The sequence below is a fragment of the Triticum urartu genome, chromosome 5A (genome assembly GCF_056163025.1).
Source record: "Triticum urartu cultivar PI428250 chromosome 5A, HENAU_Tu73, whole genome shotgun sequence".
Lineage (NCBI taxonomy): Eukaryota > Viridiplantae > Streptophyta > Magnoliopsida > Poales > Poaceae > Triticum > Triticum urartu.
In genome coordinates, this window is record NC_141877.1 from 71,868,620 (window position 1) to 71,895,888 (window position 27,269).

The following is a 27,269-nucleotide window of genomic DNA, read 5'->3' on the forward strand; positions in this document are numbered from 1 at the left end:
CGCGTGACTAACGAGCTCCGAGCTAAAACATATCGCAAATGTCAAAAATATGATGACAGGCTTAATATATATCACGCACGTGCGTTCTGTTCCTCACGTACGTACAAAAATAATTAAAAAGGGAATGCAACACGAGGACTTCCCAGGAGGTCACCCATCCTAGTACTACTCTCGCCCAAGCACGCTTAACTTCGGAGTTCTGATGGGATCCGGTGCTTTAGTGCTGGTATGATCGCATCCGACATGTTACCCCCGGCTTCATCCCTTATGCTTCCCACTCCCACGTCCGCTGCAAAGACGGCTATACGTTCTTACTACCATTACAACCGTCGCCTACTAATGGATAATGCCCTATACTACTTACTCTCTCGCTCAACTACGAAGACGAGTTTACCACGATTTCCACCCCTCCCTCTATACCGCAGCAACACGTATTTTACACCCCTTTCACAACGCGCTTTTCGCGCCCCAACTCTCCCTAGCCGCGTGACTAACGAGCTCCGAGCTAAAACATATCGCAAATGTCAAAAATATGATGACAGGCTTAATATATATCACGCACGTGCGTTCTGTTCCTCACGTACGTACAAAAATAATTAAAGAGGGAATGCAACACGAGGACTTCCCAGGAGGTCACCCATCCTAGTACTACTCTCGCCCAAGCACGCTTAACTTCGGAGTTCTGATGGGATCCGGTGCTTTAGTGCTGGTATGATCGCATCCGACATGTTACCCCCGGCTTCATCCCTTATGCTTCCCACTCCCACGTCCGCTACAAAGACGGCTATACATTCTTACTACCATTACAACCGTCGCCTACTAATGGATAATGCCCTATACTACTTACTCTCTCGCTCAACTACGAAGACGAGTTTACCACGATTTCCACCCCTCCCTCTATACCGCAGCAACACGTATTTTACACCACTTTCACAACGCGCTTTTCGCGCCCCAACTCTCCCTAGCCGCGTGACTAACGAGCTCCGAGCTAAAACATATCGCAAATGTCAAAAATATGATGACAGGCTTAATATATATCACGCACGTGCGTTCTGTTCCTCACGTACGTACAAAAATAATTAAAAAGGGAATGCAACACGAGGACTTCCCAGGAGGTCACCCATCCTAGTACTACTCTCGCCCAAGCACGTTTAACTTCGGAGTTCTGATGGGATCCGGTGCTTTAGTGCTGGTATGATCGCATCCGACATGTTACCCCCGGCTTCATCCCTTATGCTTCCCACTCCCACGTCCGCTACAAAGACGGCTATACATTCTTACTACCATTACAAGCGTCGCCTACTAATGGATAATGCCCTATACTACTTACTCTCTCGCTCAACTACGAAGACGAGTTTACCACGATTTCCACCCCTCCCTCTATACCGCAGCAACACGTATTTTACACCACTTTCACAACGCGCTTCTCGCGCCCCAACTCTCCCTAGCCGCGTGACTAACGAGCTCCGAGCTAAAACATATCGCAAATGTCAAAAATATGATGACAGGCTTAATATATATCACGCACGTGCGTTCTGTTCCTCACGTACGTACAAAAATAATTAAAAAGGGAATGCAACACGAGGACTTCCCAGGAGGTCACCCATCCTAGTACTACTCTCGCCCAAGCACGCTTAACTTCGGAGTTCTGATGGGATCCGGTGCTTTAGTGCTGGTATGATCGCATCCGACATGTTACCCCCGGCTTCATCCCTTATGCTTCCCACTCCCACGTCCGCTGCAAAGACGGCTATACATTCTTACTACCATTACAACCGTCGCCTACTAATGGATAATGCCCTATACTACTTACTCTCTCGCTCAACAACGAAGACGAGTTTACCACGATTTCCACCCCTCCCTCTATACCGCAGCAACACGTATTTCACACCCCTTTCACAACGCGCTTTTCGCGCCCAACTCTCCCTAGCCGCGTGACTAACGAGCTCCGAGCTAAAACATATCGCAAATGTCAAAAATATGATGACAGGCTTAATATATATCACGCACGTGCGTTCTGTTCCTCACGTACGTACAAAAATAATTAAAAAGGGAATGCAACACGAGGACTTCCCAGGAGGTCACCCATCCTAGTACTACTCTCGCCCAAGCACGCTTAACTTCGGAGTTCTGATGGGATCCGGTGCTTTAGTGCTGGTATGATCGCATCCGACATGTTACCTCCGGCTTCATCCCTTATGCTTCCCACTCCCACGTCCGCTGCAAGGACGGCTATACATTCTTACTACCATTACAACCGTCGCCTACTAATGGATAATGCCCTATACTACTTACTCTCTCGCTCAACTACGAAGACGAGTTTACCACGATTTCCACCCCTCCCTCTATACCGCAGCAACACGTATTTTACACCCCTTTCACAACGCGCTTTTCGCGCCCCAACTCTCCCTAGCCGCGTGACTAACGAGCTCCGAGCTAAAACATATCGCAAATGTCAAAAATATGATGACAGGCTTAATATATATCACGCACGTGCGTTCTGTTCCTCACGTACGTACAAAAATAATTAAAAAGGGAATGCAACACGAGGACTTCCCAGGAGGTCACCCATCCTAGTACTACTCTCGCCCAAGCACGCTTGACTTCGGAGTTCTGATGGGATCCGGTGCTTTAGTGCTGGTATGATCGCATCCGACATGTTACCCCCGGCTTCATCCCTTATGCTTCCCACTCCCACGTCCGCTGCAAAGACGGCTATACATTCTTACTACCATTACAACCGTCGCCTACTAATGGATAATGCCCTATACTACTTACTCTCTCGCTCAACTACGAAGACGAGTTTACCACGATTTCCACCCCTCCCTCTATACCGCAGCAACACGTATTTTACACCCCTTTCACAACGCGCTTTTCGCGCCCCAACTCTCCCTAGCCGCGTGACTAACGAGCTCCGAGCTAAAACATATCGCAAATGTCAAAAATATGATGACAGGCTTAATATATATCACGCACGTGCGTTCTGTTCCTCACGTACGTACAAAAATAATTAAAAAGGGAATGCAACACGAGGACTTCCCAGGAGGTCACCCATCCTAGTACTACTCTCGCCCAAGCACGCTTAACTTCGGAGTTCTGATGGGATCCGGTGCTTTAGTGCTGGTATGATCGCATCCGACATGTTACCCCCGGCTTCATCCCTTATGCTTCCCACTCCCACGTCCGCTGCAAAGACGGCTATACATTCTTACTACCATTACAACCGTCACCTACTAATGGATAATGCCCTATACTACTTACTCTCTCGCTCAACTACGAAGACGAGTTTACCACGATTTCCACCCCTCCCTCTATACCGCAGCAACACGTACTTTACACCCTTTCACAACGCGCTTTTCGCGCCCCAACTCTCCCTAGCCGCGTGACTAACGAGCTCCGAGCTAAAACATATCGCAAATGTCAAAAATATGATGACAGGCTTAATATATATCACGCACGTGCGTTCTGTTCCTCACGTACGTACAAAAATAATTAAAAAGGGAATGCAACACGAGGACTTCCCAGGAGGTCACCCATCCTAGTACTACTCTCGCCCAAGCACGCTTAACTTCGGAGTTCTGATGGGATCCGGTGCTTTAGTGCTGGTATGATCGCATCCGACATGTTACCCCGGCTTCATCCCTTATGCTTCCCACTCCCACGTCCGCTGCAAAGACGGCTATACATTCTTACTACCATTACAACCGTCGCCTACTAATGGATAATGCCCTATACTACTTACTCTCTCGCTCAACTACGAAGACGAGTTTACCACGATTTCCACCCCTCCCTCTATACCGCAGCAACACGTACTTTACACCCTTTCACAACGCGCTTTTCGCGCCCCAACTCTCCTTAGCCGCGTGACTAACGAGCTCCGAGCTAAAACATATCGCAAATGTCAAAAATATGATGACAGGCTTAATATATATCACGCACGTGCGTTCTGTTCCTCACGTACGTACAAAAATAATTAAAAAGGGAATGCAACACGAGGACTTCCCAGGAGGTCACCCATCCTAGTACTACTCTCGCCCAAGCACGCTTAACTTCGGAGTTCTGATGGGATCCGGTGCTTTAGTGCTGGTATGATCGCATCCGACATGTTACCCCCTGCTTCATCCCTTATGCTTCCCACTCCCACGTCCGCTACAAAGACGACTATACATTCTTACTACCATTACAACCGTCGCCTACTAATGGATAATGCCCTATACTACTTACTCTCTCGCTCAACTACGAAGACGAGTTTACCACGATTTCCACCCCTCCCTCTATACCGCAGCAACACGTATTTTACACCCCTTTCACAACGCGCTTTTCGCGCCCCAACTCTCCCTAGCCGCGTGACTAACGAGCTCCGAGCTAAAACATATCGCAAATGTCAAAAATATGATGACAGGCTTAATATATATCACGCACGTGCGTTCTGTTCCTCACGTACGTACAAAAATAATTAAAAAGGGAATGCAACACGAGGACTTCCCAGGAGGTCACCCATCCTAGTACTACTCTCGCCCAAGCACGCTTAACTTCGGAGTTCTGATGGGATCCGGTGCTTTAGTGCTGGTATGATCGCATCCGACATGTTACCCCCGGCTTCATCCCTTATGCGTCCCACTCCCACGTCCTCTACAAAGACGGCTATACATTCTTACTACCATTACAACCGTCGCCTACTAATGGATAATGCCCTATACTACTTACTCTCTCGCTCAACTACGAAGACGAGTTTACCACGATTTCCACCCCTCCCTCTATACCGCAGCAACACGTATTTTACACCCCTTTCACAACGCGCTTTTCGCGCCCCAACTCTCCCTAGCCGCGTGACTAACGAGCTCCGAGCTAAAACATATCGCAAATGTCAAAAATATGATGACAGGCTTAATATATATCACGCACGTGCGTTCTGTTCCTCATGTACGTACAAAAATAATTAAAAAGTGAATGCAACACGAGGACTTCCCAGGAGGTCACCCATCCTAGTACTACTCTCGCCCAAGCACTCTTAACTTCGGAGTTCTGATGGGATCCGGTGCTTTAGTGCTGGTATGATCGCATCCGACATGTTACCCCCGGCTTCATCCCTTATGCTTCCCACTCCCACGTCCGCTGCAAAGACGGCTATACATTCTTACTACCATTACAACCGTCGCCTACTAATGGATAATGCCCTATACTACTTACTCTCTCGCTCAACTACGAAGACGAGTTTACCACGATTTCCACCCCTCCCTCTATACCGCAGCAACACGTATTTTACACCCCTTTCACAACGCGCTTTTCGCGCCCCAACTCTCCCTAGCCGCGTGACTAACGAGCTCCGAGCTAAAACATATCGCATATATCACGCACGTGCGTTCTGTTCCTCACGTACGTACAAAAATAATTAAAAAAGGGAATGCAACACGAGGACTTCCCAGGAGGTCACCCATCCTAGTACTACTCTCGCCCAAGCACGCTTAACTTCGGAGTTCTGATGGGATCCGGTGCTTTAGTGCTGGTATGATCGCATCCGACATGTTACCCCCGGCTTCATCCCTTATGCTTCCCACTCCCACGTCCGCTACAAAGACGGCTATACATTCTTACTACCATTACAACCGTCGCCTACTAATGGATAATGCCCTATACTACTTACTCTCTCGCTCAACTACGAAGACGAGTTTACCACGATTTCCACCCCTCCCTCTATAACGCAGCAACACGTATTTTACACCCCTTTCACAACGCGCTTTTCGCGCCCCAACTCTCCCTAGCCGCGTGACTAACGAGCTCCGAGCTAAAACATATCGCAAATGTCAAAAATATGATGACAGGCTTAATATATATCACGCACGTGCGTTCTGTTCCTCACGTACGTACAAAAATAATTAAAAAGGGAATGCAACACGAGGACTTCCCAGGAGGTCACCCATCCTAGTACTACTCTCGCCCAAGCACGCTTAACTTCGGAGTTCTGATGGGATCCGGTGCTTTAGTGCTGGTATGATCGCATCCGACATGTTACCCCCGGCTTCATCCCTTATGCGTCCCACTCCCACGTCCTCTACAAAGACGGCTATACATTCTTACTACCATTACAACCGTCGCCTACTAATGGATAATGCCCTATACTACTTACTCTCTCGCTCAACTACGAAGACGAGTTTACCACGATTTCCACCCCTCCCTCTATACCGCAGCAACACGTATTTTACACCCCTTTCACAACGCGCTTTTCGCGCCCCAACTCTCCCTAGCCGCGTGACTAACGAGCTCCGAGCTAAAACATATCGCAAATGTCAAAAATATGATGACAGGCTTAATATATATCACGCACGTGCGTTCTGTTCCTCATGTACGTACAAAAATAATTAAAAAGTGAATGCAACACGAGCACTTCCCAGGAGGTCACCCATCCTAGTACTACTCTCGCCCAAGCACTCTTAACTTCGGAGTTCTGATGGGATCCGGTGCTTTAGTGCTGGTATGATCGCATCCGACATGTTACCCCCGGCTTCATCCCTTATGCTTCCCACTCCCACGTCCGCTGCAAAGACGGCTATACATTCTTACTACCATTACAACCGTCGCCTACTAATGGATAATGCCCTATACTACTTACTCTCTCGCTCAACTACGAAGACGAGTTTACCACGATTTCCACCCCTCCCTCTATACCGCAGCAACACGTATTTTACACCCCTTTCACAACGCGCTTTTCGCGCCCCAACTCTCCCTAGCCGCGTGACTAACGAGCTCCGAGCTAAAACATATCGCATATATCACGCACGTGCGTTCTATTCCTCACGTACGTACAAAAATAATTAAAAAAGGGAATGCAACACGAGGACTTCCCAGGAGGTCACCCATCCTAGTACTACTCTCGCCCAAGCACGCTTAACTTCGGAGTTCTGATGGGATCCGGTGCTTTAGTGCTGGTATGATCGCATCCGACATGTTACCCCCGGCTTCATCCCTTATGCTTCCCACTCCCACGTCCGCTACAAAGACGGCTATACATTCTTACTACCATTACAACCGTCGCCTACTAATGGATAATGCCCTATACTACTTACTCTCTCGCTCAACTACGAAGACGAGTTTACCACGATTTCCACCCCTCCCTCTATAACGCAGCAACACGTATTTTACACCCCTTTCACAACGCGCTTTTCGCGCCCCAACTCTCCCTAGCCGCGTGACTAACGAGCTCCGAGCTAAAACATATCGCAAATGTCAAAAATATGATGACAGGCTTAATATATATCACGCACGTGCGTTCTGTTCCTCACGTACGTACAAAAATAATTAAAAAGGGAATGCAACACGAGGACTTCCCAGGAGGTCACCCATCCTAGTACTACTCTCGCCCAAGCACGCTTAACTTCGGAGTTCTGATGGGATCCGGTGCTTTAGTGCTGGTATGATCGCATCCGACATGTTACCCCCGGCTTCATCCCTTATGCTTCCCACTCCCACGTCCGCTACAAAGACGGCTATACATTCTTACTACCATTACAACCGTCGCCTACTAATGGATAATGCCCTATACTACTTACTCTCTCGCTCAACTACGAAGACGAGTTTACCATGATTTCCACCCCCCCCTCTATACCGCAGCAACACGTATTTTACACCCCTTTCACAACGCGCTTTTCGCGCCCCAACTCTCCCTAGCCGCGTGACTAACGAGCTCCGAGCTAAAACATATCGCAAATGTCAAAAATATGATGACAGGCTTAATATATATCACGCACGTGCGTTCTGTTCCTCACGTACGTACAAAAATAATTAAAAAGGGAATGCAACACGAGGACTTCCCAGGAGGTCACCCATCCTAGTACTACTCTCGCCCAAGCACGCTTAACTTCGGAGTTCTGATGGGATCCGGTGCTTTAGTGCTGGTATGATCGCATCCGACATGTTACCCCCGGCTTCATCCCTTATGCCTCCCACTCCCACGTCCGCTACAAAGACGGCTATACATTCTTACTACCATTACAACCGTCGCCTACTAATGGATAATGCCCTATACTACTTACTCTCTCGCTCAACTACGAAGACGAGTTTACCACGATTTCCACCCCTCCCTCTATACCGCAGCAACACGTATTTTACACCCCTTTCACAACGCGCTTTTCGCGCCCCAACTCTCCCTAGCCGTGTGACTAACGAGCTCCGAGCTAAAACATATCGCAAATGTCAAAAATATGATGACAGGCTTAATATATATCACGCACGTGCGTTCTGTTCCTCACGTACGTACAAAAATAATTAAAAAGGGAATGCAACACGAGGACTTCCCAAGAGGTCACCCATCCTAGTACTACTCTCGCCCAAGCACGCTTAACTTCGGAGTTCTGATGGGATCCGGTGCTTTAGTGCTGGTATGATCGCATCCAACATGTTACCCCCGGCTTCATCCCTTATGCTTCCCACTCCCACGTCCGCTACAAAGACGGCTATACATTCTTACTACCATTACAACCGTCGCCTACTAATGGATAATGCCCTATACTACTTACTCTCTCGCTCAACTACGAAGACGAGTTTACCACGATTTCCACCCCTCCCTCTATACCGCAGCAACACGTATTTTACACCCCTTTCACAACGCGCTTTTCGCGCCCCAACTCTCCCTAGCCGCGTGACTAACGAGCTCCGAGCTAAAACATATCGCAAATGTCAAAAATATGATGACAGGCTTAATATATATCACGCACGTGCGTTATGTTCCTCACGTACGTACAAAAATAATTAAAAAGGGAATGCAACACGAGGACTTCCCAGGAGGTCACCCATCCTAGTACTACTCTCGCCCAAGCACGCTTAACTTCGGAGTTCTGATGGGATCCGGTGCTTTAGTGCTGGTATGATCGCATCCGACATGTTACCCCCGGCTTCATCCCTTATGCCTCCCACTCCCACGTCCGCTACAAAGACGGCTATACATTCTTACTACCATTACAACCGTCGCCTACTAATGGATAATTCCCTATACTACTTACTCTCTCGCTCAACTACGAAGACGAGTTTACCACGATTTCCACCCCTCCCTCTATACCGCAGCAACACGTATTTTACACCCCTTTCACAACGCGCTTTTCGCGCCCCAACTCTCCCTAGCCGTGTGACTAACGAGCTCCGAGCTAAAACATATCGCAAATGTCAAAAATATGATGACAGGCTTAATATATATCACGCACGTGCGTTCTGTTCCTCACGTACGTACAAAAATAATTAAAAAGGGAATGCAACACGAGGACTTCCAGGAGGTCACCCATCCTAGTACTACTCTCGCCCAAGCACGCTTAACTTCGGAGTTCTGATGGGATCCGGTGCTTTAGTGCTGGTATGATCGCATCCGACATGTTACCCCCGGCTTCATCCCTTATGCTTCCCACTCCCACGTCCGCTGCAAAGACGGCTATACATTCTTACTACCATTACAACCGTCGCCTACTAATGGATAATGCCCTATACTACTTACTCTCTCGCTCAACTACGAAGACGAGTTTACCACGATTTCCACCCCTCCCTCTATACCGCAGCAACACGTATTTTACACCCCTTTCACAACGCGCTTTTCGCGCCCCAACTCTACCTAGCCGCGTGACTAACGAGCTCCGAGCTAAAACATATCGCAAATGTCAAAAATATGATGACAGGCTTAATATATATCACGCACGTGCGTTCTGTTCCTCACGTACGTACAAAAATAATTAAAAAGGGAATGCAACACGAGGACTTCCCAGGAGGTCACCCATCCTAGTACTACTCTCGCCCAAGCACGCTTAACTTCGGAGTTCTGATGGGATCCGGTGCTTTAGTGCTGGTATGATCGCATCCAACATGTTACCCCCGGCTTCATCCCTTATGCTTCCCACTCCCACGTCCGCTACAAAGACGGCTATACATTCTTACTACCATTACAACCGTCGCCTACTAATGGATAATGCCCTATACTACTTACTCTCTCGCTCAACTACGAAGACGAGTTTACCACGATTTCCACCCCTCCCTCTATACCGCAGCAACACGTATTTTACACCCCTTTCACAACGCGCTTTTCGCGCCCCAACTCTCCCTAGCCGCGTGACTAACGAGCTCCGAGCTAAAACATATCGCAAATGTCAAAAATATGATGACAGGCTTAATATATATCACGCACGTGCGTTCTGTTCCTCACGTACGTACAAAAATAATTAAAAAGGGAATGCAACACGAGGACTTCCCAGGAGGTCACCCATCCTAGTACTACTCTCGCCCAAGCACGCTTAACTTCGGAGTTCTGATGGGATCCGGTGCTTTAGTGCTGGTATGATCGCATCCGACATGTTACCCCCGGCTTCATCCCTTATGCCTCCCACTCCCACGTCCGCTACAAAGACGGCTATACATTCTTACTACCATTACAACCGTCGCCTACTAATGGATAATTCCCTATACTACTTACTCTCTCGCTCAACTACGAAGACGAGTTTACCACGATTTCCACCCCTCCCTCTATACCGCAGCAACACGTATTTTACACCCCTTTCACAACGCGCTTTTCGCGCCCCAACTCTCCCTAGCCGTGTGACTAACGAGCTCCGAGCTAAAACATATCGCAAATGTCAAAAATATGATGACAGGCTTAATATATATCACGCACGTGCGTTCTGTTCCTCACGTACGTACAAAAATAATTAAAAAGGGAATGCAACACGAGGACTTCCCAAGAGGTCACCCATCCTAGTACTACTCTCGCCCAAGCACGCTTAACTTCGGAGTTCTGATGGGATCCGGTGCTTTAGTGCTGGTATGATCGCATCCAACATGTTACCCCCGGCTTCATCCCTTATGCTTCCCACTCCCACGTCCGCTACAAAGACGGCTATACATTCTTACTACCATTACAACCGTCGCCTACTAATGGATAATGCCCTATACTACTTACTCTCTCGCTCAACTACGAAGACGAGTTTACCACGATTTCCACCCCTCCCTCTATACCGCAGCAACACGTATTTTACACCCCTTTCACAACGCGCTTTTCGCGCCCCAACTCTCCCTAGCCGCGTGACTAACGAGCTCCGAGCTAAAACATATCGCAAATGTCAAAAATATGATGACAGGCTTAATATATATCACGCACGTGCGTTCTGTTCCTCACGTACGTACAAAAATAATTAAAAAGGGAATGCAACACGAGGACTTCCCAGGAGGTCACCCATCCTAGTACTTCTCTCGCCCAAGCACGCTTAACTTCGGAGTTCTGATGGGATCCGGTGCTTTAGTGCTGGTATGATCGCATCCAACATGTTACCCCCGGCTTCATCCCTTATGCTTCCCACTCCCACGTCCGCTACAAAGACGGCTATACATTCTTACTACCATTACAACCGTCGCCTACTAATGGATAATGCCCTATACTACTTACTCTCTCGCTCAACTACGAAGACGAGTTTACCACGATTTCCACCCCTCCCTCTATACCGCAGCAACACGTATTTTACACCCCTTTCACAACGCGCTTTTCGCGCCCCAACTCTCCCTAGCCGCGTGACTAACGAGCTCCGAGCTAAAACATATCGCAAATGTCAAAAATATGATGACAGGCTTAATATATATCACGCACGTGCGTTCTGTTCCTCACGTACGTACAAAAATAATTAAAAAGGGAATGCAACACGAGGACTTCCAGGAGGTCACCCATCCTAGTACTACTCTCGCCCAAGCACGCTTAACTTCGGAGTTCTGATGGGATCCGGTGCTTTAGTGCTGGTATGATCGCATCCGACATGTTACCCCCGGCTTCATCCCTTATGCTTCCCACTCCCACGTCCGCTGCAAAGACGGCTATACATTCTTACTACCATTACAACCGTCGCCTACTAATGGATAATGCCCTATACTACTTACTCTCTCGCTCAACTACGAAGACGAGTTTACCACGATTTCCACCCCTCCCTCTATACCGCAGCAACACGTATTTTACACCCCTTTCACAACGCGCTTTTCGCGCCCCAACTCTACCTAGCCGCGTGACTAACGAGCTCCGAGCTAAAACATATCGCAAATGTCAAAAATATGATGACAGGCTTAATATATATCACGCACGTGCGTTCTGTTCCTCACGTACGTACAAAAATAATTAAAAAGGGAATGCAACACGAGGACTTCCCAGGAGGTCACCCATCCTAGTACTACTCTCGCCCAAGCACGCTTAACTTCGGAGTTCTGATGGGATCCGGTGCTTTAGTGCTGGTATGATCGCATCCGACATGTTACCCCCGGCTTCATCCCTTATGCTTCCCACTCCCACGTCCGCTGCAAAGACGGCTATACATTCTTACTACCATTACAACCGTCGCCTACTAATGGATAATGCCCTATACTACTTACTCTCTCGCTCAACTACGAAGACGAGTTTACCACGATTTCCACCCCTCCCTCTATACCGCAGCAACACGTATTTTGCACCCCTTTCACAACGCGCTTTTCGCGCCCCAACTCTCCCTAGCCGCGTGACTAACGAGCTCCGAGCTAAACAATATCGCAAATGTCAAAAATATGATGACAGGCTTAATATATATCACGCACGTGCGTTCTGTTCCTCACGTACGTACAAAAATAATTAAAAAGGGAATGCAACACGAGGACTTCCCAGGAGGTCACCCATCCTAGTACTACTCTCGCCCAAGCACGCTTCACTTCGGAGTTCTGATGGGATCCGGTGCTTTAGTGCTGGTATGATCGCATCCGACATATTACCCCCGGCTTCATCCCTTATGCTTCCCACTCCCACGTCCGCTGCAAAGACGGCTATACATTCTTACTACCATTACAACCGTCGCCTACTAATGGATAATGCCCTATACTACTTACTCTCTCGCTCAACTACGAAGACGAGTTTACCACGATTTCCACCCCTCCCTCTATACCGCAGCAACACGTATTTTACACCCCTTTCACAACGCGCTTTTCGCGCCCCAACTCTACCTAGCCGCGTGACTAACGAGCTCCGAGCTAAAACATATCGCAAATGTCAAAAATATGATGACAGGCTTAATATATATCACGCACGTGCGTTCTGTTCCTCACGTACGTACAAAAATAATTAAAAAGGGAATGCAACACGAGGACTTCCCAGGAGGTCACCCATCCTAGTACTACTCTCGCCCAAGCACGCTTCACTTCGGAGTTCTGATGGGATCCGGTGCTTTAGTGCTGGTATGATCGCATCCGACATGTTACCCCCGGCTTCATCCCTTATGCTTCCCACTCCCACGTCCGCTGCAAAGACGGCTATACATTCTTACTACCATTACAACCGTCGCCTACTAATGGATAATGCCCTATACTACTTACTCTCTCGCTCAACTACGAAGACGAGTTTCCACGATTTCCACCCCTCCCTCTATACCGCAGCAACACGTATTTTACACCCCTTTCACAACGCGCTTTTCGCGCCCCAACTCTCCCTAGCCGCGTGACTAACGAGCTCCGAGCTAAAACATATCGCAAATGTCAAAAATATGATGACAGGCTTAATATATATCACGCACGTGCGTTCTGTTCCTCACGTACGTACAAAAATAATTAAAAAGGGAATGCAACACGAGGACTTCCCAGGAGGTCACCCATCCTAGTACTACTCTCGCCCAAGCACGCTTAACTTCGGAGTTCTGATGGGATCCGGTGCTTTAGTGCTGGTATGATCGCATCCGACATGTTACCCCCGGCTTCATCCCTTATGCTTCCCACTCCCACGTCCGCTGCAAAGACGGCTATACATTCTTACTACCATTACAACCGTCGCCTACTAATGGATAATGCCCTATACTACTTACTCTCTCGCTCAACTACGAAGACGAGTTTACCACGATTTCCACCCCTCCCTCTATACCGCAGCAACACGTATTTTACACCCCTTTCACAACGCGCTTTTCGCGCCCCAACTCTCCCTAGCCGCGTGACTAACGAGCTCCGAGCTAAAACATATCGCAAATGTCAAAAATATGATGACAGGCTTAATATATATCACGCACGTGCGTTCTGTTCCTCACGTACGTACAAAAATAATTAAAAAGGGAATGCAACACGAGGACTTCCCAGGAGGTCACCCATCCTAGTACTACTCTCGCCCAAGCACGCTTAACTTCGGAGTTCTGATGGGATCCGGTGCTTTAGTGCTGGTATGATCGCATCCAACATGTTACCCCCGGCTTAATCCCTTATGCTTCCCACTCCCACGTCCGCTGCAAAGACGGCTATACATTCTTACTACCATTACAACCGTCGCCTACTAATGGATAATGCCCTATACTACTTACTCTCTCGCTCAACTACGAAGACGAGTTTACCACGATTTCCACCCCTCCCTCTATACCGCAGCAACACGTATTTTACACCCCTTTCACAACGCGCTTTTCGCGCCCCAACTCTCCCTAGCCGCGTGACTAACGAGCTCCGAGCTAAAACATATCGCAAATGTCAAAAATATGATGACAGGCTTAATATATATCACGCACGTGCGTTCTGTTCCTCACGTACGTACAAAAATAATTAAAAAGGGAATGCAACACGAGGACTTCCCAGGAGGTCACCCATCCTAGTACTACTCTCGCCCAAGCACGCTTAACTTCGGAGTTCTAATGGGATCCGGTGCTTTAGTGCTGGTATGATCGCATCCGACATGTTACCCCCGGCTTCATCCCTTATGCTTCCCACTCCCACGTCCGCTGCAAAGACGGCTATACATTCTTACTACCATTACAACCGTCGCCTACTAATGGATAATGCCCTATACTACTTACTCTCTCGCTCAACTACGAAGACGAGTTTACCACGATTTCCACCCCTCCCTCTATACCGCAGCAACACGTATTTTACACCCCTTTCACAACGCGCTTTTCGCGCCCCAACTCTCCCTAGCCGCGTGACTAACGAGCTCCGAGCTAAAACATATCGCAAATGTCAAAAATATGATGACAGGCTTAATATATATCACGCACGTGCGTTCTGTTCCTCACGTACGTACAAAAATAATTAAAAAGGGAATGCAACACGAGGACTTCCCAGGAGGTCACCCATCCTAGTACTACTCTCGCCCAAGCACGCTTAATTTCGGAGTTCTGATGGGATCCGGTGCTTTAGTGCTGGTATGATCGCATCCGACATGTTACCCCCGGCTTCATCCCTTATGCTTCCCACTCCCACGTCCGCTGCAAAGACGGCTATACATTCTTACTACCATTACAACCGTCGCCTACTAATGGATAATGCCCTATACTACTTACTCTCTCGCTCAACTACGAAGACGAGTTTACCACGATTTCCACCCCTCCCTCTATACCGCAGCAACACGTATTTTACACCCCTTTCACAACGCGCTTTTCGCGCCCCAACTCTCCCTAGCCGCGTGATTAACGAGCTCCGAGCTAAAACATATCGCAAATGTCAAAAATATGATGACAGGCTTAATATATATCACGCACGTGCGTTCTGTTCCTCACGTACGTACAAAAATAATTAAAAAGGGAATGCAACACGAGGACTTCCCAGGAGGTCACCCATCCTAGTACTACTCTCGCCCAAGCACGCTTAACTTCGGAGTTCTGATGGGATCCGGTGCTTTAGTGCTGGTATGATCGCATCCGACATGTTACCCCCGGCTTCATCCCTTATGCTTCCCACTCCCACGTCCGCTGCAAAGACGGCTATACATTCTTACTACCATTACAACCGTCGCCTACTAATGGATAATGCCCTATACTACTTACTCTCTCGCTCAACTACGAAGACGAGTTTACCACGATTTCCACCCCTCCCTCTATACCGCAGCAACACGTATTTTACACCCCTTTCACAACGCGCTTTTCGCGCCCCAACTCTCCCTAGCCGCGTGACTAACGAGCTCCGAGCTAAAACATATCGCAAATGTCAAAAATATGATGACAGGCTTAATATATATCACGCACGTGCGTTCTGTTCCTCACGTACGTACAAAAATAATTAAAAAGGGAATGCAACACGAGGACTTCCCAGGAGGTCACCCATCCTAGTACTACTCTCGCCCAAGCACGCTTAACTTTGGAGTTCTGATGGGATCCGGTGCTTTAGTGCTGGTATGATCGCATCCGACATGTTACCCCCGGCTTCATCCCTTATGCTTCCCACTCCCACGTCCGCTGCAAAGACGGCTATACATTCTTACTACCATTACAACCGTCGCCTACTAATGGATAATGCCCTATACTACTTACTCTCTCGCTCAACTACGAAGACGAGTTTACCACGATTTCCACCCCTCCCTCTATACCGCAGCAACACGTATTTTACACCCCTTTCACAACGCGCTTTTCGCGCCCCAACTCTCCCTAGCCGCGTGACTAACGAGCTCCGAGCTAAAACATATCGCAAATGTCAAAAATATGATGACAGGCTTAATATATATCACGCACGTGCGTTCTGTTCCTCACGTACGTACAAAAATAATTAAAAAGGGAATGCAACACGAGGACTTCCCAGGAGGTCACCCATCCTAGTACTACTCTCGCCCAAGCACGCTTAACTTCGGAGTTCTGATGGGATCCGGTGCTTTAGTGCTGGTATGATCGCATACGACATGTTACCCCCGGCTTCATCCCTTATGCTTCCCACTCCCACGTCCGCTGCAAAGACGGCTATACATTCTTACTACCATTACAACCGTCGCCTACTAATGGATAATGCCCTATACTACTTACTCTCTCGCTCAACTACGAAGACGAGTTTACCACGATTTCCACCCCTCCCTCTATACCGCAGCAACACGTATTTTACACCCCTTTCACAACGCGCTTTTCGCGCCCCAACTCTCCCTAGCCGCGTGACTAACGAGCTCCGAGCTAAACAATATCGCAAATGTCAAAAATATGATGACAGGCTTAATATATATCACGCATGTGCGTTCTGTTCCTCACGTACGTACAAAAATAATTAAAAAGGGAATGCAACACGAGGACTTCCCAGGAGGTCACCCATCCTAGTACTACTCTCGCCCAAGCACGCTTAACTTCGGAGTTCTGATGGGATCCGGTGCTTTAGTGCTGGTATGATCGCATCCGACATGTTACCCCCGGCTTCATCCCTTATGCTTCCCACTCCCACGTCCGCTGCAAAGACGGCTATACATTCTTACTACCATTACAACCGTCGCCTACTAATGGATAATGCCCTATACTACTTACTCTCTCGCTCAACTACGAAGACGAGTTTACCACGATTTCCACCCCTCCCTCTATACCGCAGCAACACGTATTTTACACCCCTTTCACAACGCGCTTTTCGCGCCCAACTCTCCCTAGCCGCGTGACTAACGAGCTCCGAGCTAAAACATATCGCAAATGTCAAAAATATGATGACAGGCTTAATATATATCACGCACGTGCGTTCTGTTCCTCATGTACGTACAAAAATAATTAAAAAGGGAATGCAACACGAGGACTTCCCAGGAGGTCACCCATCCTAGTACTACTCTCGCCCAAGCACGCTTCACTTCGGAGTTCTGATGGGATCCGGTGCTTTAGTGCTGGTATGATCGCATCCGACATGTTACCCCCGGCTTCATCCCTTATGCTTCCCACTCCCACGTCCGCTGCAAAGACGGCTATACATTCTTACTACCATTACAACCGTCGCCTACTAATGGATAATGCCCTATACTACTTACTCTCTCGCTCAACTACGAAGACGAGTTTACCACGATTTCCACCCCTCCCTCTATACCGCAGCAACACGTATTTTACACCCCTTTCACAACGCGCTTTTCGCGCCCCAACTCTCCCTAGCCGCGTGACTAACGAGCTCCGAGCTAAAACATATCGCAAATGTCAAAAATATGATGACAGGCTTAATATATATCACGCACGTGCGTTCTGTTCCTCACGTACGTACAAAAATAATTAAAAAGGGAATGCAACACGAGGACTTCCCAGGAGGTCACCCATCCTAGTACTACTCTCGCCCAAGCACGCTTAACTTCGGAGTTCTGATGGGATCCGGTGCTTTAGTGCTGGTATGATCGCATCCGACATGTTACCCCCGGCTTCATCCCTTATGCTTCCCACTCCCACGTCCGCTGCAAAGACGGCTATACATTCTTACTACCATTACAACCGTCGCCTACTAATGGATAATGCCCTATACTACTTACTCTCTCGCTCAACTACGAAGACGAGTTTACCACGATTTCCACCCCTCCCTCTATACCGCAGCAACACGTATTTTACACCCCTTTCACAACGCGCTTTTCGCGCCCCAACTCTCCCTAGCCGCGTGACTAACGAGCTCCGAGCTAAAACATATCGCAAATGTCAAAAATATGATGACAGGCTTAATATATATCACGCACGTGCGTTCTGTTCCTCACGTACGTACAAAAATAATTAAAAAGGGAATGCAACACGAGGACTTCCCAGGAGGTCACCCATCCTAGTACTACTCTCGCCCAAGCACGCTTAACTTCGGAGTTCTGATGGGATCCGGTGCTTTAGTGCTGGTATGATCGCATCCGACATGTTACCCCCGGCTTCATCCCTTATGCTTCCCACTCCCACGTCCGCTGCAAAGACGGCTATACATTCTTACTACCATTACAACCGTCGCCTACTAATGGATAATGCCCTATACTACTTACTCTCTCGCTCAACTACGAAGACGAGTTTACCACGATTTCCACCCCTCCCTCTATACCGCAGCAACACGTATTTTACACCCCTTTCACAACGCGCTTTTCGCGCCCCAACTCTCCCTAGCCGCGTGACTAACGAGCTCCGAGCTAAAACATATCGCAAATGTCAAAAATATGATGACAGGCTTAATATATATCACGCACGTGCGTTCTATTCCTCACGTACGTACAAAAATAATTAAAAAGGGAATGCAACACGAGGACTTCCCAGGAGGTCACCCATCCTAGTACTACTCTCGCCCAAGCACGCTTCACTTCGGAGTTCTGATGGGATCCGGTGCTTTAGTGCTGGTATGATCGCATCCGACATGTTACCCCCGGCTTCATCCCTTATGCTTCCCACTCCCACGTCCGCTGCAAAGACGGCTATACATTCTTACTACCATTACAACCGTCGCCTACTAATGGATAATGCCCTATACTACTTACTCTCTCGCTCAACTACGAAGACGAGTTTACCACGATTTCCACCCCTCCCTCTATACCGCAGCAACACGTATTTTACACCCCTTTCACAACGCGCTTTTCGCGCCCCAACTCTCCCTAGCCGCGTGACTAACGAGCTCCGAGCTAAAACATATCGCAAATGTCAAAAATATGATGACAGGCTTAATATATATCACGCACGTGCGTTCTGTTCCTCACGTACGTACAAAAATAATTAAAAAGGGAATGCAACACGAGGACTTCCCAGGAGGTCACCCATCCTAGTACTACTCTCGCCCAAGCACGCTTAACTTCGGAGTTCTGATGGGATCCGGTGCTTTAGTGCTGGTATGATCGCATCCGACATGTTACCCCCGGCTTCATCCCTTATGCTTCCCACTCCCACGTCCGCTGCAAAGACGGCTATACATTCTTACTACCATTACAACCGTCGCCTACTAATGGATAATGCCCTATACTACTTACTCTCTCGCTCAACTACGAAGACGAGTTTACCACGATTTCCACCCCTCCCTCTATACCGCAGCAACACGTATTTTACACCCCTTTCACAACGCGCTTTTCGCGCCCCAACTCTCCCTAGCCGCGTGACTAACGAGCTCCGAGCTAAAACATATCGCAAATGTCAAAAATATGATGACAGGCTTAATATATATCACGCACGTGCGTTCTGTTCCTCACGTACGTACAAAAATAATTAAAAAGGGAATGCAACACGAGGACTTCCCAGGAAGTCACCCATCCTAGTACTACTCTCGCCCAAGCACGCTTCACTTCGGAGTTCTGATGGGATCCGGTGCTTTAGTGCTGGTATGATCGCATCCGACATGTTACCCCCGGCTTCATCCCTTATGCTTCCCACTCCCACGTCCGCTGCAAAGACGGCTATACATTCTTACTACCATTACAACCGTCGCCTACTAATGGATAATGCCCTATACTACTTACTCTCTCGCTCAACTACGAAGACGAGTTTACCACGATTTCCACCCCTCCCTCTATACCGCAGCAACACGTATTTTACACCCCTTTCACAACGCGCTTTTCGCGCCCCAACTCTCCCTAGCCGCGTGACTAACGAGCTCCGAGCTAAAACATATCGCAAATGTCAAAAATATGATGACAGGCTTAATATATATCACGCACGTGCGTTCTGTTCCTCACGTACGTACAAAAATAATTAAAAAGGGAATGCAACACGAGGACTTCCCAGGAGGTCACCCATCCTAGTACTACTCTCGCCCAAGCACGCTTAACTTCGGAGTTCTGATGGGATCCGGTGCTTTAGTGCTGGTATGATCGCATCCGACATGTTACCCCCGGCTTCATCCCTTATGCTTCCCACTCCCACGTCCGCTGCAAAGACGGCTATACATTCTTACTACCATTACAACCGTCGCCTACTAATGGATAATGCCCTATACTACTTACTCTCTCGCTCAACTACGAAGACGAGTTTACCACGATTTCCACCCCTCCCTCTATACCGCAGCAACACGTATTTTACACCCCTTTCACAACGCGCTTTTCGCGCCCCAACTCTCCCTAGCCGCGTGACTAACGAGCTCCGAGCTAAAACATATCGCAAATGTCAAAAATATGATGACAGGCTTAATATATATCACGCACGTGCGTTCTGTTCCTCACGTACGTACAAAAATAATTAAAAAGGGAATGCAACACGAGGACTTCCCAGGAGGTCACCCATCCTAGTACTACTCTCGCCCAAGCACGCTTAACTTCGGAGTTCTGATGGGATCCGGTGCTTTAGTGCTGGTATGATCGCATCCAACATGTTACCCCCGGCTTCATCCCTTATGCTTCCCACTCCCACGTCCGCTACAAAGACGGCTATACATTCTTACTACCATTACAACCGTCGCCTACTAATGGATAATGCCCTATACTACTTACTCTCTCGCTCAACTACGAAGACGAGTTTACCACGATTTCCACCCCTCCCTCTATACCGCAGCAACACGTATTTTACACCCCTTTCACAACGCGCTTTTCGCGCCCCAACTCTCCCTAGCCGCGTGACTAACGAGCTCCGAGCTAAAACATATCGCAAATGTCAAAAATATGATGACAGGCTTAATATATATCACGCACGTGCGTTCTGTTCCTCACGTACGTACAAAAATAATTAAAAAGGGAATGCAACACGAGGACTTCCCAGGAGGTCACCCATCCTAGTACTACTCTCGCCCAAGCACGCTTAACTTCGGAGTTCTGATGGGATCCGGTGCTTTAGTGCTGGTATGATCGCATCCGACATGTTACCCCCGGCTTCATCCCTTATGCTTCCCACTCCCACGTCCGCTGCAAAGACGGCTATACATTCTTACTACCATTACAACCGTCGCCTACTAATGGATAATGCCCTATACTACTTACTCTCTCGCTCAACTACGAAGACGAGTTTACCACGATTTCCACCCCTCCCTCTATACCGCAGCAACACGTATTTTACACCCCTTTCACAACGCGCTTTTCGCGCCCCAACTCTCCCTAGCCGCGTGACTAACGAGCTCCGAGCTAAAACATATCGCAAATGTCAAAAATATGATGACAGGCTTAATATATATCACGCACGTGCGTTCTGTTCCTCACGTACGTACAAAAATAATTAAAAAGGGAATGCAACACGAGGACTTCCCAGGAGGTCACCCATCCTAGTACTACTCTCGCCCAAGCACGCTTCACTTCGGAGTTCTGATGGGATCCGGTGCTTTAGTGCTGGTATGATCGCATCCGACATGTTACCCCCGGCTTCATCCCTTATGCTTCCCACTCCCACGTCCGCTGCAAAGACGGCTATACATTCTTACTACCATTACAACCGTCGCCTACTAATGGATAATGCCCTATACTACTTACTCTCTCGCTCAACTACGAAGACGAGTTTACCACGATTTCCACCCCTCCCTCTATACCGCAGCAACACGTATTTTACACCCCTTTCACAACGCGCTTTTCGCGCCCCAACTCTCTCTAGCCGCGTGACTAACGAGCTCCGAGCTAAAACATATCGCAAATGTCAAAAATATGATGACAGGCTTAATATATATCACGCACGTGCGTTCTATTCCTCACGTACGTACAAAAATAATTAAAAAGGGAATGCAACACGAGGACTTCCCAGGAGGTCACCCATCCTAGTACTACTCTCGCCCAAGCACGCTTAACTTCGGAGTTCTGATGGGATCCGGTGCTTTAGTGCTGGTATGATCGCATCCAACATGTTACCCCCGGCTTCATCCCTTATGCTTCCCACTCCCACGTCCGCTACAAAGACGGCTATACATTCTTACTACCATTACAACCGTCGCCTACTAATGGATAATGCCCTATACTACTTACTCTCTCGCTCAACTACGAAGACGAGTTTACCACGATTTCCACCCCTCCCTCTATACCGCAGCAACACGTATTTTACACCCCTTTCACAACGCGCTTTTCGCGCCCCAACTCTCCCTAGCCGCGTGACTAACGAGCTCCGAGCTAAAACATATCGCAAATGTCAAAAATATGATGACAGGCTTAATATATATCACGCACGTGCGTTCTGTTCCTCACGTACGTACAAAAATAATTAAAAAGGGAATGCAACACGAGGACTTCCCAGGAGGTCACCCATCCTAATACTACTCTCGCCCAAGCACGCTTAACTTCGGAGTTCTGATGGGATCCGGTGCTTTAGTGCTGGTATGATCGCATCCGACATGTTACCCCCGGCTTCATCCCTTATGCTTCCCACTCCCACGTCCGCTGCAAAGACGGCTATACATTCTTACTACCATTACAACCGTCGCCTACTAATGGATAATGCCCTATACTACTTACTCTCTCGCTCAACTACGAAGACGAGTTTACCACGATTTCCACCCCTCCCTCTATACCGCAGCAACACGTATTTTACACCCCTTTCACAACGCGCTTTTCGCGCCCCAACTCTCCCTAGCCGCGTGACTAACGAGCTCCGAGCTAAAACATATCGCAAATGTCAAAAATATGATGACAGGCTTAATATATATCACGCACGTGCGTTCTGTTCCTCACGTACGTACAAAAATAATTAAAAAGGGAATGCAACACGAGGACTTCCCAGGAGGTCACCCATCCTAGTACTACTCTCGCCCAAGCACGCTTAACTTCGGAGTTCTGATGGGATCCGGTGCTTTAGTGCTGGTATGATCGCATCCGACATGTTACCCCCGGCTTCATCCCTTATGCTTCCCACTCCCACGTCCGCTACAAAGACGGCTATACATTCTTACTACCATTACAACCGTCGCCTACTAATGGATAATGCCCTATACTACTTACTCTCTCGCTCAACTACGAAGACGAGTTTACCACGATTTCCACCCCTCCCTCTATACCGCAGCAACACGTATTTTACACCCCTTTCACAACGCGTCAAAAATATGATGACAGGCTTAATATATATCACGCACGTGCGTTCTGTTCCTCACATACGTACAAAAATAATTAAAAAGGGAATGCAACACGAGGACTTCCCAGGAGGTCACCCATCCTAGTACTACTCTCGCCCAAGCACGCTTAACTTCGGAGTTCTGATGGGATCCGGTGCTTTAGTGCTGGTATGATCGCATCCGACATGTTACCCCCGGCTTCATCCCTTATGCTTCCCACTCCCACGTCCGCTGCAAAGACGGCTATACATTCTTACTACCATTACAACCGTCGCCTACTAATGGATAATGCCCTATACTACTTACTCTCTCGCTCAACTACGAAGACGAGTTTACCACGATTTCCACCCCTCCCTCTATACCGCAGCAACACGTATTTTACACCCCTTTCACAACGCGCTTTTCGCGCCCCAACTCTCCCTAGTCGCGTGACTAACGAGCTCCGAGCTAAAACATATCGCAAATGTCAAAAATATGATGACAGGCTTAATATATATCACGCACGTGCGTTCTGTTCCTCACGTACGTACAAAAATAATTAAAAAGGGAATGCAACACGAGGACTTCCCAGGAGGTCACCCATCCTAGTACTACTCTCGCCCAAGCACGCTTAACTTCGGAGTTCTGATGGGATCCGGTGCTTTAGTGCTGGTATGATCGCATGCGACATGTTACCCCCGGCTTCATCCCTTATGCTTCCCACTCCCACGTCCGCTGCAAAGACGGCTATACATTCTTACTACCATTACAACCGTCGTCTACTAATGGATAATGCCCTATACTACTTACTCTCTCGCTCAACTACGAAGACGAGTTTACCACGATTTCCACCCCTCCCTCTATACCGCAGCAACACGTATTTTACACCCCTTTCACAACGCGCTTTTCGCGCCCCAACTCTCCCTAGCCGCGTGACTAACGAGCTCCGAGCTAAAACATATCGCAAATGTCAAAAATATGATGACAGGCTTAATATATATCACGCACGTGCGTTCTGTTCCTCACGTACGTACAAAAATAATTAAAAAGGGAATGCAACACGAGGACTTCCCAGGAGGTCACCCATCCTAGTACTACTCTCGCCCAAGCACGCTTAACTTCGGAGTTCTGATGGGATCCGGTGCTTTAGTGCTGGTATGATCGCATGCGACATGTTACCCCCGGCTTCATCCCTTATGCTTCCCACTCCCACGTCCGCTGCAAAGACGGCTATACATTCTTACTACCATTACAACCGTCGCCTACTAATGGATAATGCCCTATACTACTTACTCTCTCGCTCAACTACGAAGACGAGTTTACCACGATTTCCACCCCTCCCTCTATACCGCAGCAACACGTATTTTACACCCCTTTCACAACGCGCTTTTCGCGCCCCAACTCTCCCTAGCCGCGTGACTAACGAGCTCCGAGCTAAAACATATCGCAAATGTCAAAAATATGATGACAGGCTTAATATATATCACGCACGTGCGTTCTGTTCCTCACGTACGTACAAAAATAATTAAAAAGGGAATGCAACACGAGGACTTCCCAGGAGGTCACCCATCCTAGTACTACTCTCGCCCAAGCACGCTTAACTTCGGAGTTCTGATGGGATACGGTGCTTTAGTGCTGGTATGATCGCATGCGACATGTTACCCCCGGCTTCATCCCTTATGCTTCCCACTCCCACGTCCGCTGTAAAGACGGCTATACATTCTTACTACCATTACAACCGTCGCCTACTAATGGATAATGCCCTATACTACTTACTCTCTCGCTCAACTACGAAGACGAGTTTACCACGATTTCCACCCCTCCCTCTATACCGCAGCAACACGTATTTTACACCCCTTTCACAACGCGCTTTTCGTGCCCCAACTCTCCCTAGCCGCGTGACTAACGAGCTCCGAGCTAAAACATATCGCAAATGTCAAAAATATGATGACAGGCTTAATATATATCACGCACGTGCGTTATGTTCCTCACGTACGTACAAAAATAATTAAAAAGGGAATGCAACACGAGGACTTCCCAGGAGGTCACCCATCCTAGTACTACTCTCGCCCAAGCACGCTTAACTTCAGAGTTCTGATGGGATCCGGTGCTTTAGTGCTAGTATGATCGCATGCGACATGTTACCCCCGGCTTCATCCCTTATGCTTCCCACTCCCACGTGCGCTGCAAAGACGGCTATACATTCTTACTACCATTACAACCGTCGCCTACTAATGGATAATGCCCTATACTACTTACTCTCTCGCTCAACTACGAAGACGAGTTACCACGATTTCCACCCCTCCCTCTATACCGCAGCAACACGTATTTTACACCCTTTTCACAACGCGCTTTTCGCGCCCCAACTCTCCCTAGCCGCGTGACTAACGAGCTCCGAGCTAAAACATATCGCAAATGTCAAAAATATGATGACAGGCTTAATATATATCACGCACGTGCGTTCTGTTCCTCACGTACGTACAAAAATAATTAAAAAGGGAATGCAACACGAGGACTTCCCAGGAGGTCACCCATCCTAGTACTACTCTCGCCCAAGCACGCTTAACTTCGGAGTTCTGATGGGATCCGGTGCTTTAGTGCTGTTATGATCGCATGCAACATGTTACCCCCGGCTTCATCCCTTATGCTTCCCACTCCCACGTCCGCTGCAAAGACGGCTATACATTCTTACTACCATTACAACCGTCGCCTACTAATGGATAATGCCCTATACTACTTACTCTCTCGCTCAACTACGAAGACGAGTTTACCACGATTTCCACCCCTCCCTCTATACCGCAGCAACACGTATTTTACACCCCTTTCACAACGCGCTTTTCGCGCCCCAACTCTCCCTAGCCGCGTGACTAACGAGCTCCGAGCTAAAACATATCGCAAATGTCAAAAATATGATGACAGGCTTAATATATATCACGCACGTGCGTTCTGTTCCTCACGTACGTACAAAAATAATTAAAAAGGGAATGCAACACGAGGACTTCCCAGGAGGTCACCCATCCTAGTACTACTCTCGCCCAAGCACGCTTAACTTCGGAGTTCTGATGGGATACGGTGCTTTAGTGCTGGTATGATCGCATGCGACATGTTACCCCCGGCTTCATCCCTTATGCTTCCCACTCCCACGTCCGCTGCAAAGACGGCTATACATTCTTACTACCATTACAACCGTCGCCTACTAATGGATAATGCCCTATACTACTTACTCTCTCGCTCAACTACGAAGACGAGTTTACCACGATTTCCACCCCTCCCTCTATACCGCAGCAACACGTATTTTACACCCCTTTCACAACGCGCTTTTCGCGCCCCAACTCTCCCTAGCCGCGTGACTAACGAGCTCCGAGCTAAAACATATCGCAAATGTCAAAAATATGATGACAGGCTTAATATATATCACGCACGTGCGTTATGTTCCTCACGTACGTACAAAAATAATTAAAAAGGGAATGCAACACGAGGACTTCCCAGGAGGTCACCCATCCTAGTACTACTCTCGCCCAAGCACGCTTCACTTCGGAGTTCTGATGGGATCCGGTGCTTTAGTGCTGGTATGATCGCATGCGACATGTTACCCCCGGCTTCATCCCTTATGCTTCCCACTCCCACGTCCGCTACAAAGACGGCTATACATTCTTACTACCATTACAACCGTCGCCTACTAATGGATAATGCCCTAT

General features: G+C 48.2%; 57 non-coding genes across 57 annotated transcripts; all 57 read right to left on the bottom strand.

Moving 5' to 3' along the window:
- Window positions 1–121: 121 nt before the first annotated feature.
- LOC147969008 (5S ribosomal RNA) lies at window positions 122–240 on the bottom strand. The gene has a single exon (XR_015607068.1). It is a non-coding gene; the product is annotated as a 5S ribosomal RNA (ribosomal RNA).
- Window positions 241–604: 364 nt separating this feature from the next.
- LOC147969009 (5S ribosomal RNA) lies at window positions 605–723 on the bottom strand. The gene has a single exon (XR_015607069.1). It is a non-coding gene; the product is annotated as a 5S ribosomal RNA (ribosomal RNA).
- A 364-nt stretch (window positions 724–1,087) lies between these two features.
- Window positions 1,088–1,206, bottom strand: LOC147969010 (5S ribosomal RNA). The gene has a single exon (XR_015605786.1). It is a non-coding gene; the product is annotated as a 5S ribosomal RNA (ribosomal RNA).
- Window positions 1,207–1,570: 364 nt separating this feature from the next.
- On the bottom strand, window positions 1,571–1,689 carry LOC147969011 (5S ribosomal RNA). Its single transcript, XR_015607070.1, has one exon. It is a non-coding gene; the product is annotated as a 5S ribosomal RNA (ribosomal RNA).
- Window positions 1,690–2,052: 363 nt separating this feature from the next.
- LOC147969012 (5S ribosomal RNA) lies at window positions 2,053–2,171 on the bottom strand. The gene has a single exon (XR_015607071.1). It is a non-coding gene; the product is annotated as a 5S ribosomal RNA (ribosomal RNA).
- Window positions 2,172–2,535: 364 nt separating this feature from the next.
- On the bottom strand, window positions 2,536–2,654 carry LOC147969013 (5S ribosomal RNA). The gene has a single exon (XR_015605858.1). It is a non-coding gene; the product is annotated as a 5S ribosomal RNA (ribosomal RNA).
- Window positions 2,655–3,018: 364 nt separating this feature from the next.
- On the bottom strand, window positions 3,019–3,137 carry LOC147969014 (5S ribosomal RNA). Its single transcript, XR_015607072.1, has one exon. It is a non-coding gene; the product is annotated as a 5S ribosomal RNA (ribosomal RNA).
- A 363-nt stretch (window positions 3,138–3,500) lies between these two features.
- Window positions 3,501–3,619, bottom strand: LOC147969015 (5S ribosomal RNA). The gene has a single exon (XR_015607073.1). It is a non-coding gene; the product is annotated as a 5S ribosomal RNA (ribosomal RNA).
- Window positions 3,620–3,981: 362 nt separating this feature from the next.
- Window positions 3,982–4,100, bottom strand: LOC147969016 (5S ribosomal RNA). Its single transcript, XR_015607074.1, has one exon. It is a non-coding gene; the product is annotated as a 5S ribosomal RNA (ribosomal RNA).
- A 364-nt stretch (window positions 4,101–4,464) lies between these two features.
- Window positions 4,465–4,583, bottom strand: LOC147969017 (5S ribosomal RNA). The gene has a single exon (XR_015607075.1). It is a non-coding gene; the product is annotated as a 5S ribosomal RNA (ribosomal RNA).
- A 364-nt stretch (window positions 4,584–4,947) lies between these two features.
- On the bottom strand, window positions 4,948–5,066 carry LOC147969018 (5S ribosomal RNA). Its single transcript, XR_015605741.1, has one exon. It is a non-coding gene; the product is annotated as a 5S ribosomal RNA (ribosomal RNA).
- Window positions 5,067–5,401: 335 nt separating this feature from the next.
- On the bottom strand, window positions 5,402–5,520 carry LOC147969019 (5S ribosomal RNA). The gene has a single exon (XR_015607076.1). It is a non-coding gene; the product is annotated as a 5S ribosomal RNA (ribosomal RNA).
- Window positions 5,521–5,884: 364 nt separating this feature from the next.
- LOC147969020 (5S ribosomal RNA) lies at window positions 5,885–6,003 on the bottom strand. Its single transcript, XR_015607077.1, has one exon. It is a non-coding gene; the product is annotated as a 5S ribosomal RNA (ribosomal RNA).
- Window positions 6,004–6,367: 364 nt separating this feature from the next.
- LOC147969021 (5S ribosomal RNA) lies at window positions 6,368–6,486 on the bottom strand. Its single transcript, XR_015605837.1, has one exon. It is a non-coding gene; the product is annotated as a 5S ribosomal RNA (ribosomal RNA).
- A 335-nt stretch (window positions 6,487–6,821) lies between these two features.
- Window positions 6,822–6,940, bottom strand: LOC147969022 (5S ribosomal RNA). The gene has a single exon (XR_015607078.1). It is a non-coding gene; the product is annotated as a 5S ribosomal RNA (ribosomal RNA).
- Window positions 6,941–7,304: 364 nt separating this feature from the next.
- LOC147969023 (5S ribosomal RNA) lies at window positions 7,305–7,423 on the bottom strand. Its single transcript, XR_015607079.1, has one exon. It is a non-coding gene; the product is annotated as a 5S ribosomal RNA (ribosomal RNA).
- Window positions 7,424–7,787: 364 nt separating this feature from the next.
- On the bottom strand, window positions 7,788–7,906 carry LOC147969024 (5S ribosomal RNA). Its single transcript, XR_015607080.1, has one exon. It is a non-coding gene; the product is annotated as a 5S ribosomal RNA (ribosomal RNA).
- A 364-nt stretch (window positions 7,907–8,270) lies between these two features.
- On the bottom strand, window positions 8,271–8,389 carry LOC147969025 (5S ribosomal RNA). The gene has a single exon (XR_015605717.1). It is a non-coding gene; the product is annotated as a 5S ribosomal RNA (ribosomal RNA).
- A 364-nt stretch (window positions 8,390–8,753) lies between these two features.
- On the bottom strand, window positions 8,754–8,872 carry LOC147969026 (5S ribosomal RNA). Its single transcript, XR_015607081.1, has one exon. It is a non-coding gene; the product is annotated as a 5S ribosomal RNA (ribosomal RNA).
- Window positions 8,873–9,236: 364 nt separating this feature from the next.
- LOC147969027 (5S ribosomal RNA) lies at window positions 9,237–9,354 on the bottom strand. Its single transcript, XR_015606249.1, has one exon. It is a non-coding gene; the product is annotated as a 5S ribosomal RNA (ribosomal RNA).
- A 364-nt stretch (window positions 9,355–9,718) lies between these two features.
- Window positions 9,719–9,837, bottom strand: LOC147969028 (5S ribosomal RNA). The gene has a single exon (XR_015607082.1). It is a non-coding gene; the product is annotated as a 5S ribosomal RNA (ribosomal RNA).
- Window positions 9,838–10,201: 364 nt separating this feature from the next.
- LOC147969029 (5S ribosomal RNA) lies at window positions 10,202–10,320 on the bottom strand. Its single transcript, XR_015607083.1, has one exon. It is a non-coding gene; the product is annotated as a 5S ribosomal RNA (ribosomal RNA).
- A 364-nt stretch (window positions 10,321–10,684) lies between these two features.
- Window positions 10,685–10,803, bottom strand: LOC147969030 (5S ribosomal RNA). The gene has a single exon (XR_015605719.1). It is a non-coding gene; the product is annotated as a 5S ribosomal RNA (ribosomal RNA).
- Window positions 10,804–11,167: 364 nt separating this feature from the next.
- On the bottom strand, window positions 11,168–11,286 carry LOC147969031 (5S ribosomal RNA). The gene has a single exon (XR_015605747.1). It is a non-coding gene; the product is annotated as a 5S ribosomal RNA (ribosomal RNA).
- Window positions 11,287–11,650: 364 nt separating this feature from the next.
- Window positions 11,651–11,768, bottom strand: LOC147969032 (5S ribosomal RNA). The gene has a single exon (XR_015606250.1). It is a non-coding gene; the product is annotated as a 5S ribosomal RNA (ribosomal RNA).
- Window positions 11,769–12,132: 364 nt separating this feature from the next.
- On the bottom strand, window positions 12,133–12,251 carry LOC147969033 (5S ribosomal RNA). Its single transcript, XR_015607084.1, has one exon. It is a non-coding gene; the product is annotated as a 5S ribosomal RNA (ribosomal RNA).
- A 364-nt stretch (window positions 12,252–12,615) lies between these two features.
- Window positions 12,616–12,734, bottom strand: LOC147969034 (5S ribosomal RNA). Its single transcript, XR_015605838.1, has one exon. It is a non-coding gene; the product is annotated as a 5S ribosomal RNA (ribosomal RNA).
- A 364-nt stretch (window positions 12,735–13,098) lies between these two features.
- On the bottom strand, window positions 13,099–13,217 carry LOC147969035 (5S ribosomal RNA). Its single transcript, XR_015605840.1, has one exon. It is a non-coding gene; the product is annotated as a 5S ribosomal RNA (ribosomal RNA).
- Window positions 13,218–13,580: 363 nt separating this feature from the next.
- On the bottom strand, window positions 13,581–13,699 carry LOC147969036 (5S ribosomal RNA). Its single transcript, XR_015607085.1, has one exon. It is a non-coding gene; the product is annotated as a 5S ribosomal RNA (ribosomal RNA).
- Window positions 13,700–14,063: 364 nt separating this feature from the next.
- On the bottom strand, window positions 14,064–14,182 carry LOC147969037 (5S ribosomal RNA). Its single transcript, XR_015607086.1, has one exon. It is a non-coding gene; the product is annotated as a 5S ribosomal RNA (ribosomal RNA).
- A 364-nt stretch (window positions 14,183–14,546) lies between these two features.
- LOC147969038 (5S ribosomal RNA) lies at window positions 14,547–14,665 on the bottom strand. The gene has a single exon (XR_015605767.1). It is a non-coding gene; the product is annotated as a 5S ribosomal RNA (ribosomal RNA).
- Window positions 14,666–15,029: 364 nt separating this feature from the next.
- Window positions 15,030–15,148, bottom strand: LOC147969039 (5S ribosomal RNA). Its single transcript, XR_015606329.1, has one exon. It is a non-coding gene; the product is annotated as a 5S ribosomal RNA (ribosomal RNA).
- Window positions 15,149–15,512: 364 nt separating this feature from the next.
- Window positions 15,513–15,631, bottom strand: LOC147969040 (5S ribosomal RNA). Its single transcript, XR_015607087.1, has one exon. It is a non-coding gene; the product is annotated as a 5S ribosomal RNA (ribosomal RNA).
- Window positions 15,632–15,995: 364 nt separating this feature from the next.
- On the bottom strand, window positions 15,996–16,114 carry LOC147969041 (5S ribosomal RNA). Its single transcript, XR_015606281.1, has one exon. It is a non-coding gene; the product is annotated as a 5S ribosomal RNA (ribosomal RNA).
- A 364-nt stretch (window positions 16,115–16,478) lies between these two features.
- On the bottom strand, window positions 16,479–16,597 carry LOC147969042 (5S ribosomal RNA). Its single transcript, XR_015605756.1, has one exon. It is a non-coding gene; the product is annotated as a 5S ribosomal RNA (ribosomal RNA).
- A 364-nt stretch (window positions 16,598–16,961) lies between these two features.
- On the bottom strand, window positions 16,962–17,080 carry LOC147969043 (5S ribosomal RNA). Its single transcript, XR_015607088.1, has one exon. It is a non-coding gene; the product is annotated as a 5S ribosomal RNA (ribosomal RNA).
- A 363-nt stretch (window positions 17,081–17,443) lies between these two features.
- LOC147969044 (5S ribosomal RNA) lies at window positions 17,444–17,562 on the bottom strand. Its single transcript, XR_015605841.1, has one exon. It is a non-coding gene; the product is annotated as a 5S ribosomal RNA (ribosomal RNA).
- A 364-nt stretch (window positions 17,563–17,926) lies between these two features.
- LOC147969045 (5S ribosomal RNA) lies at window positions 17,927–18,045 on the bottom strand. Its single transcript, XR_015607089.1, has one exon. It is a non-coding gene; the product is annotated as a 5S ribosomal RNA (ribosomal RNA).
- A 364-nt stretch (window positions 18,046–18,409) lies between these two features.
- On the bottom strand, window positions 18,410–18,528 carry LOC147969046 (5S ribosomal RNA). The gene has a single exon (XR_015607090.1). It is a non-coding gene; the product is annotated as a 5S ribosomal RNA (ribosomal RNA).
- A 364-nt stretch (window positions 18,529–18,892) lies between these two features.
- On the bottom strand, window positions 18,893–19,011 carry LOC147969047 (5S ribosomal RNA). The gene has a single exon (XR_015605842.1). It is a non-coding gene; the product is annotated as a 5S ribosomal RNA (ribosomal RNA).
- Window positions 19,012–19,375: 364 nt separating this feature from the next.
- On the bottom strand, window positions 19,376–19,494 carry LOC147969048 (5S ribosomal RNA). The gene has a single exon (XR_015607091.1). It is a non-coding gene; the product is annotated as a 5S ribosomal RNA (ribosomal RNA).
- Window positions 19,495–19,858: 364 nt separating this feature from the next.
- LOC147969049 (5S ribosomal RNA) lies at window positions 19,859–19,977 on the bottom strand. Its single transcript, XR_015606359.1, has one exon. It is a non-coding gene; the product is annotated as a 5S ribosomal RNA (ribosomal RNA).
- Window positions 19,978–20,341: 364 nt separating this feature from the next.
- Window positions 20,342–20,460, bottom strand: LOC147969050 (5S ribosomal RNA). The gene has a single exon (XR_015607092.1). It is a non-coding gene; the product is annotated as a 5S ribosomal RNA (ribosomal RNA).
- Window positions 20,461–20,824: 364 nt separating this feature from the next.
- LOC147969051 (5S ribosomal RNA) lies at window positions 20,825–20,943 on the bottom strand. Its single transcript, XR_015607093.1, has one exon. It is a non-coding gene; the product is annotated as a 5S ribosomal RNA (ribosomal RNA).
- Window positions 20,944–21,307: 364 nt separating this feature from the next.
- On the bottom strand, window positions 21,308–21,426 carry LOC147969052 (5S ribosomal RNA). The gene has a single exon (XR_015607094.1). It is a non-coding gene; the product is annotated as a 5S ribosomal RNA (ribosomal RNA).
- Window positions 21,427–21,790: 364 nt separating this feature from the next.
- LOC147969053 (5S ribosomal RNA) lies at window positions 21,791–21,909 on the bottom strand. The gene has a single exon (XR_015605843.1). It is a non-coding gene; the product is annotated as a 5S ribosomal RNA (ribosomal RNA).
- Window positions 21,910–22,273: 364 nt separating this feature from the next.
- LOC147969054 (5S ribosomal RNA) lies at window positions 22,274–22,392 on the bottom strand. Its single transcript, XR_015607095.1, has one exon. It is a non-coding gene; the product is annotated as a 5S ribosomal RNA (ribosomal RNA).
- A 364-nt stretch (window positions 22,393–22,756) lies between these two features.
- On the bottom strand, window positions 22,757–22,875 carry LOC147969055 (5S ribosomal RNA). Its single transcript, XR_015605974.1, has one exon. It is a non-coding gene; the product is annotated as a 5S ribosomal RNA (ribosomal RNA).
- A 364-nt stretch (window positions 22,876–23,239) lies between these two features.
- Window positions 23,240–23,358, bottom strand: LOC147969056 (5S ribosomal RNA). Its single transcript, XR_015607096.1, has one exon. It is a non-coding gene; the product is annotated as a 5S ribosomal RNA (ribosomal RNA).
- Window positions 23,359–23,655: 297 nt separating this feature from the next.
- LOC147969057 (5S ribosomal RNA) lies at window positions 23,656–23,774 on the bottom strand. Its single transcript, XR_015607097.1, has one exon. It is a non-coding gene; the product is annotated as a 5S ribosomal RNA (ribosomal RNA).
- A 364-nt stretch (window positions 23,775–24,138) lies between these two features.
- Window positions 24,139–24,257, bottom strand: LOC147969058 (5S ribosomal RNA). The gene has a single exon (XR_015605867.1). It is a non-coding gene; the product is annotated as a 5S ribosomal RNA (ribosomal RNA).
- Window positions 24,258–24,621: 364 nt separating this feature from the next.
- Window positions 24,622–24,740, bottom strand: LOC147969059 (5S ribosomal RNA). Its single transcript, XR_015605868.1, has one exon. It is a non-coding gene; the product is annotated as a 5S ribosomal RNA (ribosomal RNA).
- A 364-nt stretch (window positions 24,741–25,104) lies between these two features.
- LOC147969060 (5S ribosomal RNA) lies at window positions 25,105–25,223 on the bottom strand. Its single transcript, XR_015606665.1, has one exon. It is a non-coding gene; the product is annotated as a 5S ribosomal RNA (ribosomal RNA).
- Window positions 25,224–25,587: 364 nt separating this feature from the next.
- Window positions 25,588–25,706, bottom strand: LOC147969061 (5S ribosomal RNA). The gene has a single exon (XR_015606599.1). It is a non-coding gene; the product is annotated as a 5S ribosomal RNA (ribosomal RNA).
- A 363-nt stretch (window positions 25,707–26,069) lies between these two features.
- LOC147969062 (5S ribosomal RNA) lies at window positions 26,070–26,188 on the bottom strand. Its single transcript, XR_015606590.1, has one exon. It is a non-coding gene; the product is annotated as a 5S ribosomal RNA (ribosomal RNA).
- Window positions 26,189–26,552: 364 nt separating this feature from the next.
- LOC147969063 (5S ribosomal RNA) lies at window positions 26,553–26,671 on the bottom strand. The gene has a single exon (XR_015606666.1). It is a non-coding gene; the product is annotated as a 5S ribosomal RNA (ribosomal RNA).
- Window positions 26,672–27,035: 364 nt separating this feature from the next.
- On the bottom strand, window positions 27,036–27,154 carry LOC147969064 (5S ribosomal RNA). The gene has a single exon (XR_015606217.1). It is a non-coding gene; the product is annotated as a 5S ribosomal RNA (ribosomal RNA).
- Window positions 27,155–27,269: the final 115 nt, after the last annotated feature.